The sequence below is a fragment of the Rhinolophus sinicus genome, linkage group LG14 (assembly GCF_036562045.2).
Source record: "Rhinolophus sinicus isolate RSC01 linkage group LG14, ASM3656204v1, whole genome shotgun sequence".
Classification (NCBI taxonomy): domain Eukaryota; kingdom Metazoa; phylum Chordata; class Mammalia; order Chiroptera; family Rhinolophidae; genus Rhinolophus; species Rhinolophus sinicus.
Genome location: NC_133763.1, coordinates 44,998,704 through 45,012,400, shown reverse-complemented (window position 1 = coordinate 45,012,400; position 13,697 = coordinate 44,998,704).

Genomic DNA, 13,697 nt, shown 5'->3' with positions numbered 1-13,697 from the left:
TTGCTACAATCTCTATACATTTCTTAAACATAAAATAACAACAAACATAATTCCTTCCAGGGGAAGAGAATGCCCACCCCTATCTCCCAAGTCTCCAAGAAGCTAATGAGAGTTAATTCCACCTAAATCCCAAGCCCCACGCTCCCAGAGGCCATCAATAACCAGGGGCCCATCATGGGCGTTCCAGCTCACCCCACCCCACCCTTCGTCCCAGTTTTATAAGTCTGCTCAGCAACCAGAGCCCTTAAATACAGAAACTAATCTGGGAGGAAAACAACGAGAAGAGTAATAGTGTCTCTGTGGGATTCCAATGGAAGGTCCCACCAGGACTCGTGCTCTGTAACGAATGGAGAAGGGCACCTGGAAAGAAATGCCTATTAACATTCAACATGCCCCTCACGGAATGGAAGCTGACCCGCTGCAAAACGGAGATCTGCGCCACCGCACAGGAGCCAGCACTCAGGTTTTCATCATTTATCCTGCAAACGGAGTTGCTAAGAGGAAGCAATCGCAGGCCTGCTCCCGCAGCTCAGGGCAGCACACAGAGCTGTACTCCCATTGCTTTGGAGCGGTGCTGTATGGAAGAAGAAACAGACAAATAAAGTGGGGAGGTGGAGGGTGGCGAAACAGCTGGAAAGGCTGAAAAGAGAATCAGTGGACGGGAGGACAGGGTAGCCTGGGGGTCCCGAGACAGCCAACCTTGCCTGGAGGGAAACACTGATGTATCTTCTGTGCTTCAAAGATGGGGGACCGGGGACTGGGAGATGGGTAGAGATTCACCTTGAGTCATCCCGTGAGTCATAAGCAGGAGTCAGAAATAGATATTATGATCCTGTTCCTTGTCACAGATGTCTTTTACGTCTTTAACCAGGACTCCCGAGTGGGTAGGGATTCATGCGCTGGTCCATTTGATGACATGTCTGTCCTGCTCCATTCCAAACGGAAGTGATTTAAAGTTAAGAAGGACCAGCAGTATCATCAGACAAATGTCCCTGGCCAAGGCTACCTCTCTATCAGCATCAAGTACGTCTGTTTACCATGCTCCATGTGGACGAAAAGGGAGCCACATACTCAACCTGGCAAGCTCAGGGGAGGCCTGTATGCCAGGCTCTACAAACCCAGAGACAGAAAGTAACCACATAGGACGGTCTGAACATAAAAATCCCTAACTCAAAGTGGGTCGTCGTGGGAAGTCACATCCTAGGCCTGTAGCTTCCTTGATAAAAGTCAGTCTTCACCTTAAGTGAGCCTGTCTATTGCCTTTTTGCATCTAAGACAACATACCATTGAAATGTCAGTGATCTCCTTTTCCAGAACCCCTCAGGGCACAGCCTGGCACCAGAGCAGAGATCATAGAACCCCTCATTGTTGTCCCCCGAATACCATCTCTGTGTTGCAAATACTAATTATTAACTATCCTGTACCCACCAATGCAAAATAAGTGTGTGTCCTTCCGTGTTGCTTTTTATCCAATCCCAGAGGTTTCTCCGCTTTGCTTTCTCCTGCCCCCTTAATCTACCCCCGGTGGATTTCATGTCTCCTTAAGCCTCCTTCTTTGATTCTAAGGTATAAAATAAGCTGCAAAACTGCCGTTCTCCGGAGCATTTTTCTCAATCCATTGAGATTTTGCTTCCTATAAACTGTCATCAGTTTGGCTCAAATAAACTCATAAAAATCCTCTACAGGTTTGGACATTTCTTAGGGTGACGTCAGCAAGTACAACTCATTTTTTTTTCTGCTCCTTCTTTGCCTCGACTGCCTTCTCTCTTCTACACGCCAGACACGCCATCCAGGACTTCCAGAACTCATGGACGCTCACGCGCCCCAGAAAGACCTCCTTGATTCGATCAACCCAATTTTTATCTTTTCTCTTCTATTCCCTTAGGGCTTGTGACCAACAAAAGGGGTTGCCTTTGTCATCAGAACTCAGATTTAGTTCTGATATTCCCCTCCCCTGTGCTCATGGAAGGTGTTCCTTCCCCAGCCCATTCGTGGTTTTGGACTCATCGTGTGAGGCTAGTCCTGTTTGTTAAATGTAGGTTGTATTCTTTGTTACGGTGAGGCCAACAGATTAGGGGGTGATGGCCCTTGAAAAGACAGTTTGTTACTCACAGTTTCCAAGAGGATGGCGCACAGCCACGGGGGCCATGTGGGAAAGCACTGGTCTCAGTCAGGAGAGAGTGAACGGAGCAAAGGTGGGCAACATGAGCTAGCATAAGCAAGCTAAGGCTCGGCTCGTTTGAATAATTTCAGTGGGCTCTGGGACATAGGGGCTCTCCCGAATTGCCTGGGACCTGTCCCTGGGATGACTAGGGCAGGGACGGTGGTCCAGTGCGTGCGAGCCTTTTAAGAGCCTGAAGAAGCAGGTGGCAGGGGCCTGGGGTATGGGCTCTGGACTGTGTATGAAATGCACGCTTGAAGGAGAGTGGTCTGCTCTCTCTAGGCATTAGCTGCCCTGGTGGGGGCAGTTTCTCCAGGGACAGCCAGGGCCCAAGAGATCAAAGCACCGGGAATACAGAAACTAGAATGGCATCATGAACCCCATTGCTGTTGGAGCTGCTGCAGCCATCTTGTAACTGCAGGAAAAAACCAGCAGGATGCCCAGGAAGCCACTCCACGCCCCCTGGACTTGTTGACCTGTAGAGCTAAGCAAGCTTGAAGTGCCTCACTCTGATCTCATTTTATGAGACACAGCCCTTCCGGCTTCAGCCACTTTCACTCAGCTATTCTGTTACTTGCAGCAAAAAAACATCCTAATTGATAAGGGCATTTAAGCCTTCAGTGTACTTTAAAGGCAAAAATTCTAACTCCAGCGGGTTTTGTTGCACGAGAAATGCTTTTTAAAGCATGAGTTGCTTTGAAATAACATCATTGCAGGAACTATAGAGGCAGTCACAATAACCCATCCCGTTTGTTTAGAGTTTTATATTTTACAACCTTTTGGTTGTGGCCTCACCTCTCCAGAGTCAAACAGGAAGTGAAAAGTCAGTGTTCTGAATCCAGGAAGAAGGAGGGAGGTGTCTTCTCATGTGATGTTTCCACTTGGAGGTAAGTTTGGACCTCAGGTAGGTGAGAGGGTTGGAAGGGGAGATGTGATGAGAAAGGGCAAAAGTAGTAAAATTCAACTGATATTTGCCTGCAGGATGAAATAAGTACAGAGGCGGGAACATCTTAGCAGTCAGAAGACAAGCTTCCTTGACTGGGCGTGGCTGCTGCCCAGATGTGGGTCCTTTGCCATCACGTTTCTAAGCTTATGTTTCCTCAATCATGAAAGGAAGGAGTTGGATTAAGTTATCTTGATCACCTCAAAGTCTAAAAATTCCACGATTCCAATGACAAAGAGATCATCTCAACTCTCTTTCTGTGAAAATGCCAACCACATAAAATCAAGCTATTTATTCGAGACAAAGACCATTACGTGAATTGGAAGAGCTGGTTGTAAGTGTTCTGTTGGGCGAGGCCCTCTACTACTATAAGGAAATAACTTATCAGTGACATGTTTAATACTACTTTTATGGGTTACTCGTGTCCCTCTTCCCAACCCCTAGCACCTCAGAACGTGACCTTATTTGGAAATAAGGTCCTTGCAGATGTGATTAGTTAATACTGGAGAGAGGTGAGCCCTTAGTCCAATGATTGGTGTCCTTATAAGAGGAGACAGACACACACAGAGAGCACTAGGTGAAGACACAGAGACACACAAGGAGAAGACAGCTGTGTAACAATGGAGGCGGAGATGGGAGTGATGCATCTACAAGCCCGGGAATACCAGCAAAGGTATTTCCAAGGATTACCAGCAAATACCAGGCTGGAAGAGACAGGAAGGACCCTCCCCTGGATTTCAGATTTACAGCCTCCGGATCTGTGAGACAATAAATGTCTGTCGTTTTAAGCCACCCACTTGGTGTTACTTTGTTGCAGCAGCCTTAGGAAACTGATACAAACATTACCAACAGCTAGTATTTGTTGAATGCTTACCATGTACCAAGAGCTGTGCTAAGTACTGTAGTGCAGACTCTCTTTTACTCGTCACCACAACCTTATGACATTGATACTGTTTTTATCCATGTTTTACAGGTGGGGAATAAAAGGTTTGGGGAGTTAAGTGCATGCCCACAATCACCCAGGTAAATAGTGGAGTTGGAGCCTTGAGGTCCAGGACCTTTTGTTGTAAGGGTCTTACATGTTAAGGGTGTTTTATATATTGGAGAACTCTTGTAGATAGAGCTTTCCGTGACACTTGAGTTGTTCTGCCTGCTTATGTGTTTATCCACCCAAGCTATATATTATAATAAATCACTTCAAATTTAACATGTCCAAAATACCATGTTTCCCTGTAAATAAAACCAGGTCTTATATTAATTTTCGCTCCAAAAGACGCATTAGGGCTTATGTCTAGGGGATGTCATCCTGAAAAATCATGCTAGGGCTTACTTTCCGGGTAGGTCTTCTTTTCGGGGAAACACGGTAGGACTTATCATTTCCCCTCTAAACCTCTTCTTCAATTTCCCACCAAAATATCTGCATCTCCCGTCTTCCTTCACCCCAGTTTTAGCTGGTGGCTCCATGCATTTACTCAGGCCAAAATCCTGAGTCATTGTCAAGTCCTCCACCCACCAACACAGGAGCCCCCAGCAGCTCCAATGTGGGACCCCCTCAGGCTGTATATTAAAGCTGATCACTTGTCACTGTCCCACTGCCATTGCCCTCATTCTAGCCACCGACATGGTTCTTCTGAGCTGACTGCTCTGGCTTAACTAGTCTCCCCTCTAGGAGCGTCCATTCCTGCTCCCCTGGAGTCCATTCCCCACAAAGCAGCCAAGGTGGGCTTTCGCATTTTACCACAAATCAGACCCGATGACTCTCTGGCTTAAAAGCCTCCAAAGCTTCTCATTACACTTAGGATAAAATCCAGCGCTCTGTGTTCTGCGAGGCTCAGATGACCTGGCCACTGCCCCTCCTTGGCCTCACGGACTGTCACTCTCCGGCTGTGCTGCTCCTGTTCCTGGTCAATATTCCTCAATTTGTCCTGTTTTCTTCACCTAACAGGCTCTCCCCTACAGCTTCCCTGAACTGCCTCTCCCTCATTATTCAGGCCTTAACTATGACCACCATATTTAAAATCACCCCCTTCCCCAAGCCCACTGTATCCCACCACTCTGCTTTCTTTCCTTTATTCTCTGAAATTAGCGCATACATTTCATTTCTGTCAACTTTCTTCCTTGTTTTTTGCCTTTCTCCAACAGAATTTAAACTCCATGGAGCAAGGGCTTCCTCTACTTAAGTTCACTGCTTTATGCCAATGGCTAGAACAGTGTCTGGCACATAGTAGGGGCTTCACGAGTGCTGCCTGAACCCGGGGATGAAGCGTTCAGGTTCTCCCTGGAGGATCTGTGCTTTGGGTGACTTTCTGTTTTGCTGCTGCTCCCAGCTCAGGGCTGTGGCCCAAGCAGGCATTCACCAAATGCTCGCTGGGTGGATTACCAGAGAAATTTTTCATCTAGAATTTCAGATGTTCTTGAAAATAGAATTTTCTGGGTGGTCCCAGGATTTCACATTCAGAAATCCAGCACACAGTGCGCATACATGAGACTCAGAAATGTGTTCTTAATTGTTTTTCTCTAGAGAAAGTCTCTGTTCTGTGAGATAAATTCATCCTCCGTACACGTCGGCTTGACCTGCCCCAAACTTGGGACACTGTTGTCTTAACTAAGCTCTCATTGTCCATATTTTCTGGATTTTTTAAATTACTTCCAACACAGCAAACACATTTGGAGCCTCTTGTCAGTCATTCTGAATCTCTTACCACTCCAAGCTGCTTGGGAAAATGAGTTTTTCTGCCACAGGGGAGATAGAAGAAAACTAAGGACTTTAAAAAAAAAAAAAGTTAAGTCTATTTGGTGCTATTTTCAAATGCGTCTCATCTATTTGTAAGAAAGGGAAGTAGACTTGTACTTCTTGAAACCTGATTTCTCCATTCCCCCTGGTTCTCTGCTTTTATTGGCCCACTGACCTCCAAGCCCCTCCAAAGCCCCTGGGTGGGCTTCCCAGGTCCAGCAGTGAGAACGCACAGCAGTTCCCAGGAAGCCCTAGAACAGTCTGCAGGAAACAGTCAGAGGAGCGGACTCTGAGCTTCGGCTGATGAGCCCCAGGCAGTGACTGCTTTTCCGAGAAGACATAACAGGGGACAAAAAGTCTCCAGTGCAGCTGTCTGTATCCTGTCCCTGCCCCGCTGTCACCAGTCACCCATTCCCTTTCTGGCCTAATTGCTCCAGGCCAGGAAGGAGAAGGAGGCAAGTGATTCAGAGAAAGCTCGCCTCTAAGAGGAAAGCAGCAGTGTCTATTTTGAGCAATATCATCTCTCAGTGACACTACCCACATTTCCTCGTCCTTTGGTAAAAGGCGCTGGGAAAGCAATCCGACGGAGCAATGTGTTTTGGTGAGGGTTCTCGTGGTTGCAAATAACAAAAACCCACGTGCACTAGCTTCAACAGAATTGGAAAATGGATGACATGGGTATAAGAGTGTCTCTCAGAACCCAAGAGCAGGGAGAGCACATGGGTCTCAGGAGAGACCCAGAGCAGGAGCTGGAAAACCCACAGGACCCAAATCGGCCATTTTCTGTGTTTCTTTCACTCAAGGACCACGTGGACGCTCATCTCCGCTCCTCTCTGTACTTCTGTTTCAATCTTCTCTCTCCCTCTTTGCAGACTGGCTTCTTTCTGCTTCTCTCTACGTGACAGCCATAGTTCAACTCTCAAGTGTATGTGTTCTCAGTTCAAGCCACTCACAGGAACTCAGTGTCCCTGACTCACAGGTTCCACATTCCCAGGACAAAGAGTCTGACTGGCACAGCTCGGGTCAAACACTCATCCATTCCAATCCCCGCCAAGTGAACGGGAACTAACACACAATGGGAGACGACTCCAGGGAGGGGACCGGGCAGGGCAGGGAGGATTCTCAAAGGGTCACAGCAGGCTAAGCAGCAATCCCCCCAACACCTACTCCCTGCATGGACAGAGAGCCCCTTTTCTTTTGCCAGTGCAGCTCTTCTGCCCCCTTAACTCCAGCAAACTTGGAGGGTTAAAAATGACTACACTCTGGCGTTTCATTTATTGCTTTTCTTATCTTGAGAAAGTATCGTTTGTTATGAGAACTTTCTAATGACTCCGAGCATTATTTCTTCCAGAGTAGTATTTTCCTTCTTTCTGAAGGTCTGAACAGCGGTCTCCAAACCTTAGCTCCTAATTACTCACTCCCAAACATTGGGAACTAAGCTAGTGGTCCTGCGACTGGTTCACTGAAGGCTAGGAAATAATAATAATAGAACAAAGAAAAAAGAGAAAGTAAAGAAGAAACAGACTCGGAAGAGGAGGAGCGAATGCATAATGAACACTCACGCTCACTGGGCATTGCAGTGGCAGCAGACTCGGTGGCCAATCCATCCCCGAAGTTAGAGACACTGGGACTGAAACTGTGCGATCCACCCACACTCAGGACTGCTGCTCCCCCCAGGTGTCCCCGCAAGTGCTTGCTCTGATTGCACAAAATAGTATTGACAATTTTCATTTACACAAATCGCTTTCATTTACATCTAATCACCATGTAGCACAGAGATGATTGCGTGTTGATTAACTTTGCTTTCAGATTAATTTCAACCTAACACTCTGCCCATAATTTTCAGGCCTCCTAGTTTATTGTTTTCACAGAATCGATTGTCTACTCAAACTTAACAGTAATTCGGGGACATACCATATCCCGGGATACTGGGCTGCAATACAGATAGCACATGGGTCCTTCCCCAAGCAGCAGAGGGTAATTGGATATTCTGAAGAATTGATCGTAAGGTATCTGGATATCCTTTTTGAAACGGAAAGAATATTAGTGTCATGAAATGTATAGTACGGTCTAGTTGCCTTTTTAAGGCACTAAACAGAGAGGCGGGCGGCAAGATACTGTAGAAGAACATGGGAACTAAAGTCAAAAGCCACGACCAGCCCGCTTCCTAAGATTACTAGCTATGATACCTTAGGGAAGTGGAGACGTGGGGTCATGTAGGGGAAACTAATATGCTGAATGTACGAGTATATTACTATTAGTAATAGTGATAGTAACGATAATAATACAGAAACAACAGAAACGAGAGAGCTAGCATCTGGTGAGCTCTTGCCATGTGTCCCCCCGCATCACGGTGAATAACCCTAAGGGACCGCTGCTGTTATCCTCGGTTTTCCAGAAGAGGAAACCAAAGCTCAGAGATGCTAAGTAATTCGACAAAGACCGTGTTGATAATTCATAGGCAGTCTGTCTGGAATCCAGGTCTGTGGGACATCAAAACTCAAGGTTTTTCCAGTTTTTCTAGGCTGTCTCCAAGATTCAATGATCCCTAATCGCCAATTATCTCAGCTTCCTCCTTTGTAAAGTTGGATAATAATATTTTACTTAAAACACAAGCTCTTGATGAGGACTTTGGAAAATGCTAGCAAATATAAATTTGTTAGAGACTTAGAAAGTTTACCTGTTTTCCTTGGGAAAAAGAAAAAAAGTAAGCTTTCCTTCCTCCTGTCGCTCCCTCTGATTTTCTCCCTTTCTCCCCTTCCATTCTTTATGTCTCTCTCTGTTGTTCTTTCCATCCTGCAACAACTCCACTCTCACCCCCAACCCTGCCTGGTTTGGGGAGGAATTAACCAGGGAGCCCAGGAGAACATGCATTTTAATTAGACATCTATGATTCACTGGGCGACATCTTTAAGACAGAAGGAGACTTCAAAGTTTCTCACTTGCACGGAGCTGGCTGCACACCCAGCAGGGGCTCACGGCATAGTTGCTAAATGATAGATGATACTGTTCCTCCAGGTAGGGAATTCACTGGATACACAGAAGCAATTTCCTTTGATAGGATCATCTTCATGCACCAACCTGGAATTCTCCTAGAGGAAACTGGATGGACATCTGTTCTTGACAGCCTAGATCTGAGTTCCAATTGTGCTACTTTTTTGCTGTGTGGCCTTGAGAAAGCTATTTACCCTTTCTGAGCCTCAATTTTTCTCATCTCTGAAAAGGGGATAGTGATGGAATGTGTGCATTAAATGAGGTAATAGATACTTTGTAAACAGTGTGCTTGTGATTAATTACAAATATTGGTTGTGATAATCATTCTATATGTTTCCAGTAATGGGGAGAGAACGGAGTGAAAGGCAGTGGTCTGAACCCCTGGAAACTCTCCCTCATGGATAGTATCTACAGAGGGTTCACCGGGATTCTTCTGGGAGATCCACTTAGAATGGTTTATAATTTTCATTATTTGGGAAACAAGCACAAATGTCAATTATCAGAGCTTGCAGAGCAGATACCTGCCCCTGAGACAGAGGCAGCGACACGGTGGGCAGATGGAGCAAATTCCTGAAGGCTGGGCTCTGTAGGGATGGGGGCCGTTTCCCTGCAGGCGACTTAACAATGGCTCAGGGAAAGTAACTGAAAAAGGGCGAGGCATGCGTCCACCATGAGCAATTAGCTATCAGCCATATCCCACCCCACAAGAATCCCAGTCCTCAACACAGTGACCTCTATATAGTGTCTTCCTCCCCAGAATCCTCCTGCCCTCAGTACAAGCTCACATCTCCCACATCCTTTGATACAGCAGTGATGGACCACACTCGAGCTGAGAAAGGAGCATGAGCCTCGAGCATGCACTGAGCTGGGTGTTAGAAGACAGGGAATCCATTCAGGTTCTGCCACAAAAATGCTACGTGACATGGGCAGGTCACTTAATCTTCATTCCTTTCTCAGTAAAATGGAGGCATTAATATTTGTCCTGACTTCCTCACACGGCTGGTATGAAGATCGAATTAAAAACAAAAACAGAACAAACGAAAAATCATGGGAACAAAAAAATCTGTGCATACGTTTATTTTTTTATTTTTTTTTTCATACGTTTATTTTTAGAACAATGAAGCAGTTAAAAGTAATTGGCTAGATGCACACACGGCAACGTCGTTGTATCTTTAAAAACGTGGCCCTGAATAGAAAATGCAAGAAAAATAATGAGCTACATAACACAATACTAAACATATGCTCCCAAAACAATCATATGTGGTTTTGAGAGATTCAACATTAAATTAAAACAGTGACAGGAGTAAGGAACGGAGATAAAATAAATGAATGAATGGATGGATGGCAGGGGTTTTGTATGGACCACATTTACTCCTTTTGTGTGACAAGAGCTGAGGAATTGGTTAATCCAACCTTGTGCACTTGAAATGCAAGAAAAAGATGTTTGTTGTTATGAAGCATCAGCTTTGTGAAGTCAGAGTATGCACAATACATATTTTCTTCCGTGATGTGGTCTTTCATTTATTTCTTCATTCAATTAACATTTGTTAAACATCTACAGGCCAAATTGCGCCAGGTACTGGGATTACAGAAACACAGGTCCTGTGCTTGCTTGTTTACAGGCAAGGAAACAAGTAACTACAGTGCGGTGTGATAGTGTCTGATGGAGGTGAGGGCAAGGAAGCCCAAGGGAGCGGAACCCCAGCCAGTCTGGGCTGAGGGAGGAGACTAGGGCAGCACAGGCTGCAAGAGGGGTGCGTGAGCGGTGCTGGAAGGATGACTGGTGTTAATGTGGTGAGGAAGGTGGGGATACAGATGGATACAGACGTTAGGTACAGGAAGCAGCGAACTCAGTGGCAATGGGACTTACAGAAGTGAGTAGCTGAAGACACGCCCGCACAGAGGCAAGCCCCAGAGAGCAGAGCTTGGAGATTCAGGCAGGCTCCTGCTCTGAAGAGCCTCTGAGACCAGGGTGGGGAGTCTGGATTTTCCCTAAATGCATGGGAGCCGATGTGGCTTTACACAGGAATGTGACACCCAGGTATGTCGTTTTAATAACTACCCTGGACACAATGTGAAGATTGGGCTAAAGGAGGGAAGTCTGAGGGTGGGGAGACCAGTTAGGAGGCTATAGGAGCCCTTGGGGCCGGAAATAAGGCCGTTGGCATGGGGATGGAAAGAAGAGACCAAGGGCATGAGACAGTAAGAGGAAAAATCCACGATTACATGGACTGGTGTCTATTGATTGGTGGGCAGAGATGGGGTGAGCGACAGTCAGGTTTCTTGTCAGAAGCCAAGGTGGCTGAGTTTTCCGTTCTCCAGAATAGAAAACCCAGAAGAGGGACAGACTTGGGCAAGACAATGAATTTGCTTTCGGAGAGACTGAGTCTAAGATGCAGAAGGTGGTTGCATCCTTCAGTCCCTCACCCCAGGGACCTTCCCACAGGGCTGCCCAAATGTCCTCACGACATGGCAGCCAACTTTCCCCCGAGTGGGCAGTGCACGAGTCAGGCGGCAGCCACAGTATCTTTTATGACCAAGCTTCAGAATCGCACGCTGTCATTACAGGTATATCCTATTAGTTACACAGGTCAGCCCTATTCAGTGTGGGAGGTGACTACACAAAGACATGAGTCACCAGAAGGCACGGATCACGCATGTATTCAAAAAGCAGAAACTTGCCGAATCAAGTGAACGGCATCCTTAACATTCTTACGACAAGTACCTCGTTCGGCCAGTGGCATAGCAGAGAAGCCCTGTTTAATAAAGCTCCCCGACTAGAGACCAAAATCACGTGTTCAGGAGCGCAACTCTGAAGGTCTGACTCATCCATGAATAAGACTTAGGGAATCCAGAGGAATGATGGGATTGTTTGTGTTTTGCCTCCATTAATGAGATTTTTTGCAACCGAGTATTTTGGTAAACGTTGAGCTGCAGGGAGCTCAGTGTTATGCTACCTGACAAGTACATGGAGTCCGGCTCCTCCCCGTTACCAATTAAGGGCAGAGCCACGTTCTTTAACGGGCTGAGCTGGAGATGGGCTGTCATCTACCTGTGAAAGTTCAGGAGCCTGACTGGGACACACGCTTGGCTGGAAGGAGAGCCTGTTGCCTGTAATTCCTGTCCTAGATGCAGACAGCCTTGGCATTTAGGGCATTCCAACATTAAATCCACACCTTTCTCCTTACCCAATAGCAGAAAATGCTTCATTCCCTCTTTTAAAGTTCTATCAACCTTCAAAGTTCAGCTCAAAAGTTCCCTGTCCATCAAGTCTCCCTCACTCCTCCAGAGCTGCTCTTCCACGTCCTCCAGGCCAGTGTCCAGGCCTCCAGGCCCCTTCCCCACTCCCCTGGCCAACCTCCCTCCCTGACCCACACTTACTGACACAGAGGGAGTTAAGCAAGACTGAGGAGGAAAGGTGTAGTGTACAGGGTCACAGAGGCGATGTATGGACCAACAATTTCCATCTCATTCCGATACAGGACAGGCTCCATCAAGCATCACCAGGTCTGCTGTACCTTCGCAGACCTCAGGTGTGTTCAGAAGAAGCTCGTCTCTCTACAAAGTGTGCCTTTAGGACAGGATGATTGCAGAGGCACAGAGATTCCCACAAAAGTCATCCACAATTCTGTGTGTTTGCTCAGGCGTTTTTCTTTTCCTAAGTAAAAGACCGTACTGTTCACCAGATTATCAAGAAACAAAGAAGTTAAGAAATCTTGTCAGAGAATCCAACTCAGGGCCTGCATGCCAGATGTGGTCCTCTGAGGTGATTGGTTTGGACCGCACAGTGTTTGGGGGGTTTTGGCAACATTTAAAAGTCAGAGGGCTTTACACAAAAATACAGATTTCTAGCTTTAAAAAAGAAAAAAAAAACACACACATTGGAAAATGAGACAACCCACATTACCTGGTACCAAGAATGGGCTAGATGGAGGCACAGGCTCCCCACACGCCCCATCAGACCAATTTCTTTTTAATGGTTCTGCCTTCTTGATCCTGGTTTAGTCCTTTGTTTTAGAGCTTCAAAAACGGGTAATGTCCCTCTCCCAGCAGTTGGTTTTTACAGGTTTCAGGCCACTGCTCGCCACTTTTAGTAACTGTTTATACTGTCTCACACAGGAACACACACTCAAGCACACTCCCTTCCGTGGGGAGCCCTTCCTTCCCTCACTGCTGTTCCCTAACCTGGGGTCGAGGGACATAAAGGGCAAAAGGCCTGAGGGGCCTGACTCCGCGCCTCATTCCTGATTGGTGGATGGCGGGTGGAAACCAAGCCGGCCTGACCCTCTGCCCCTCCCTCCCTGCCCTGAGGGGGCGGGTTTGCCTCAGTTTCTTCAGGTCACTTGGACTAGGTCCAGTGGCGGTGAGGACAATAATAACCCCATTTTGCTCTAGATGTAAGAGCTTTAATCGGTAATAAAAGGGACATTTTGTCCCCCATCAGTCTACGCATCTATTTTCTCTTTAGATCGTGGATTCAGGAATCACACTACTCTTCCTTACTAGCTGTATGACCTTAGGCAAGTCACTTAACCTCTCTTCTGCCTCAATTTCCTGGTATGTAGAAAGAGGGTGATAACACTACTGTCACCCTCATCGAGTTATGAAGAAAGAAAATGCGATGCTCCCGTTTTAAATGCTTACTTAGCCTAATATCCAGAACACAGTAAGAATTCAATAACTGTAATTTAGTATATTTTCTGATTTCAGGGATTTAAAAATTAAGCCATACATAGCAGGTGTCAATAAATATTGGCTTAACAGGTGAATCATTCACTTCATGGATGGAAAAAAACCCAAAAAACAAGGAAACCAAAAGCAAAATAGAGAAATGCAACTTTTCTCTGGTTGGAGCCTTGTCTCTC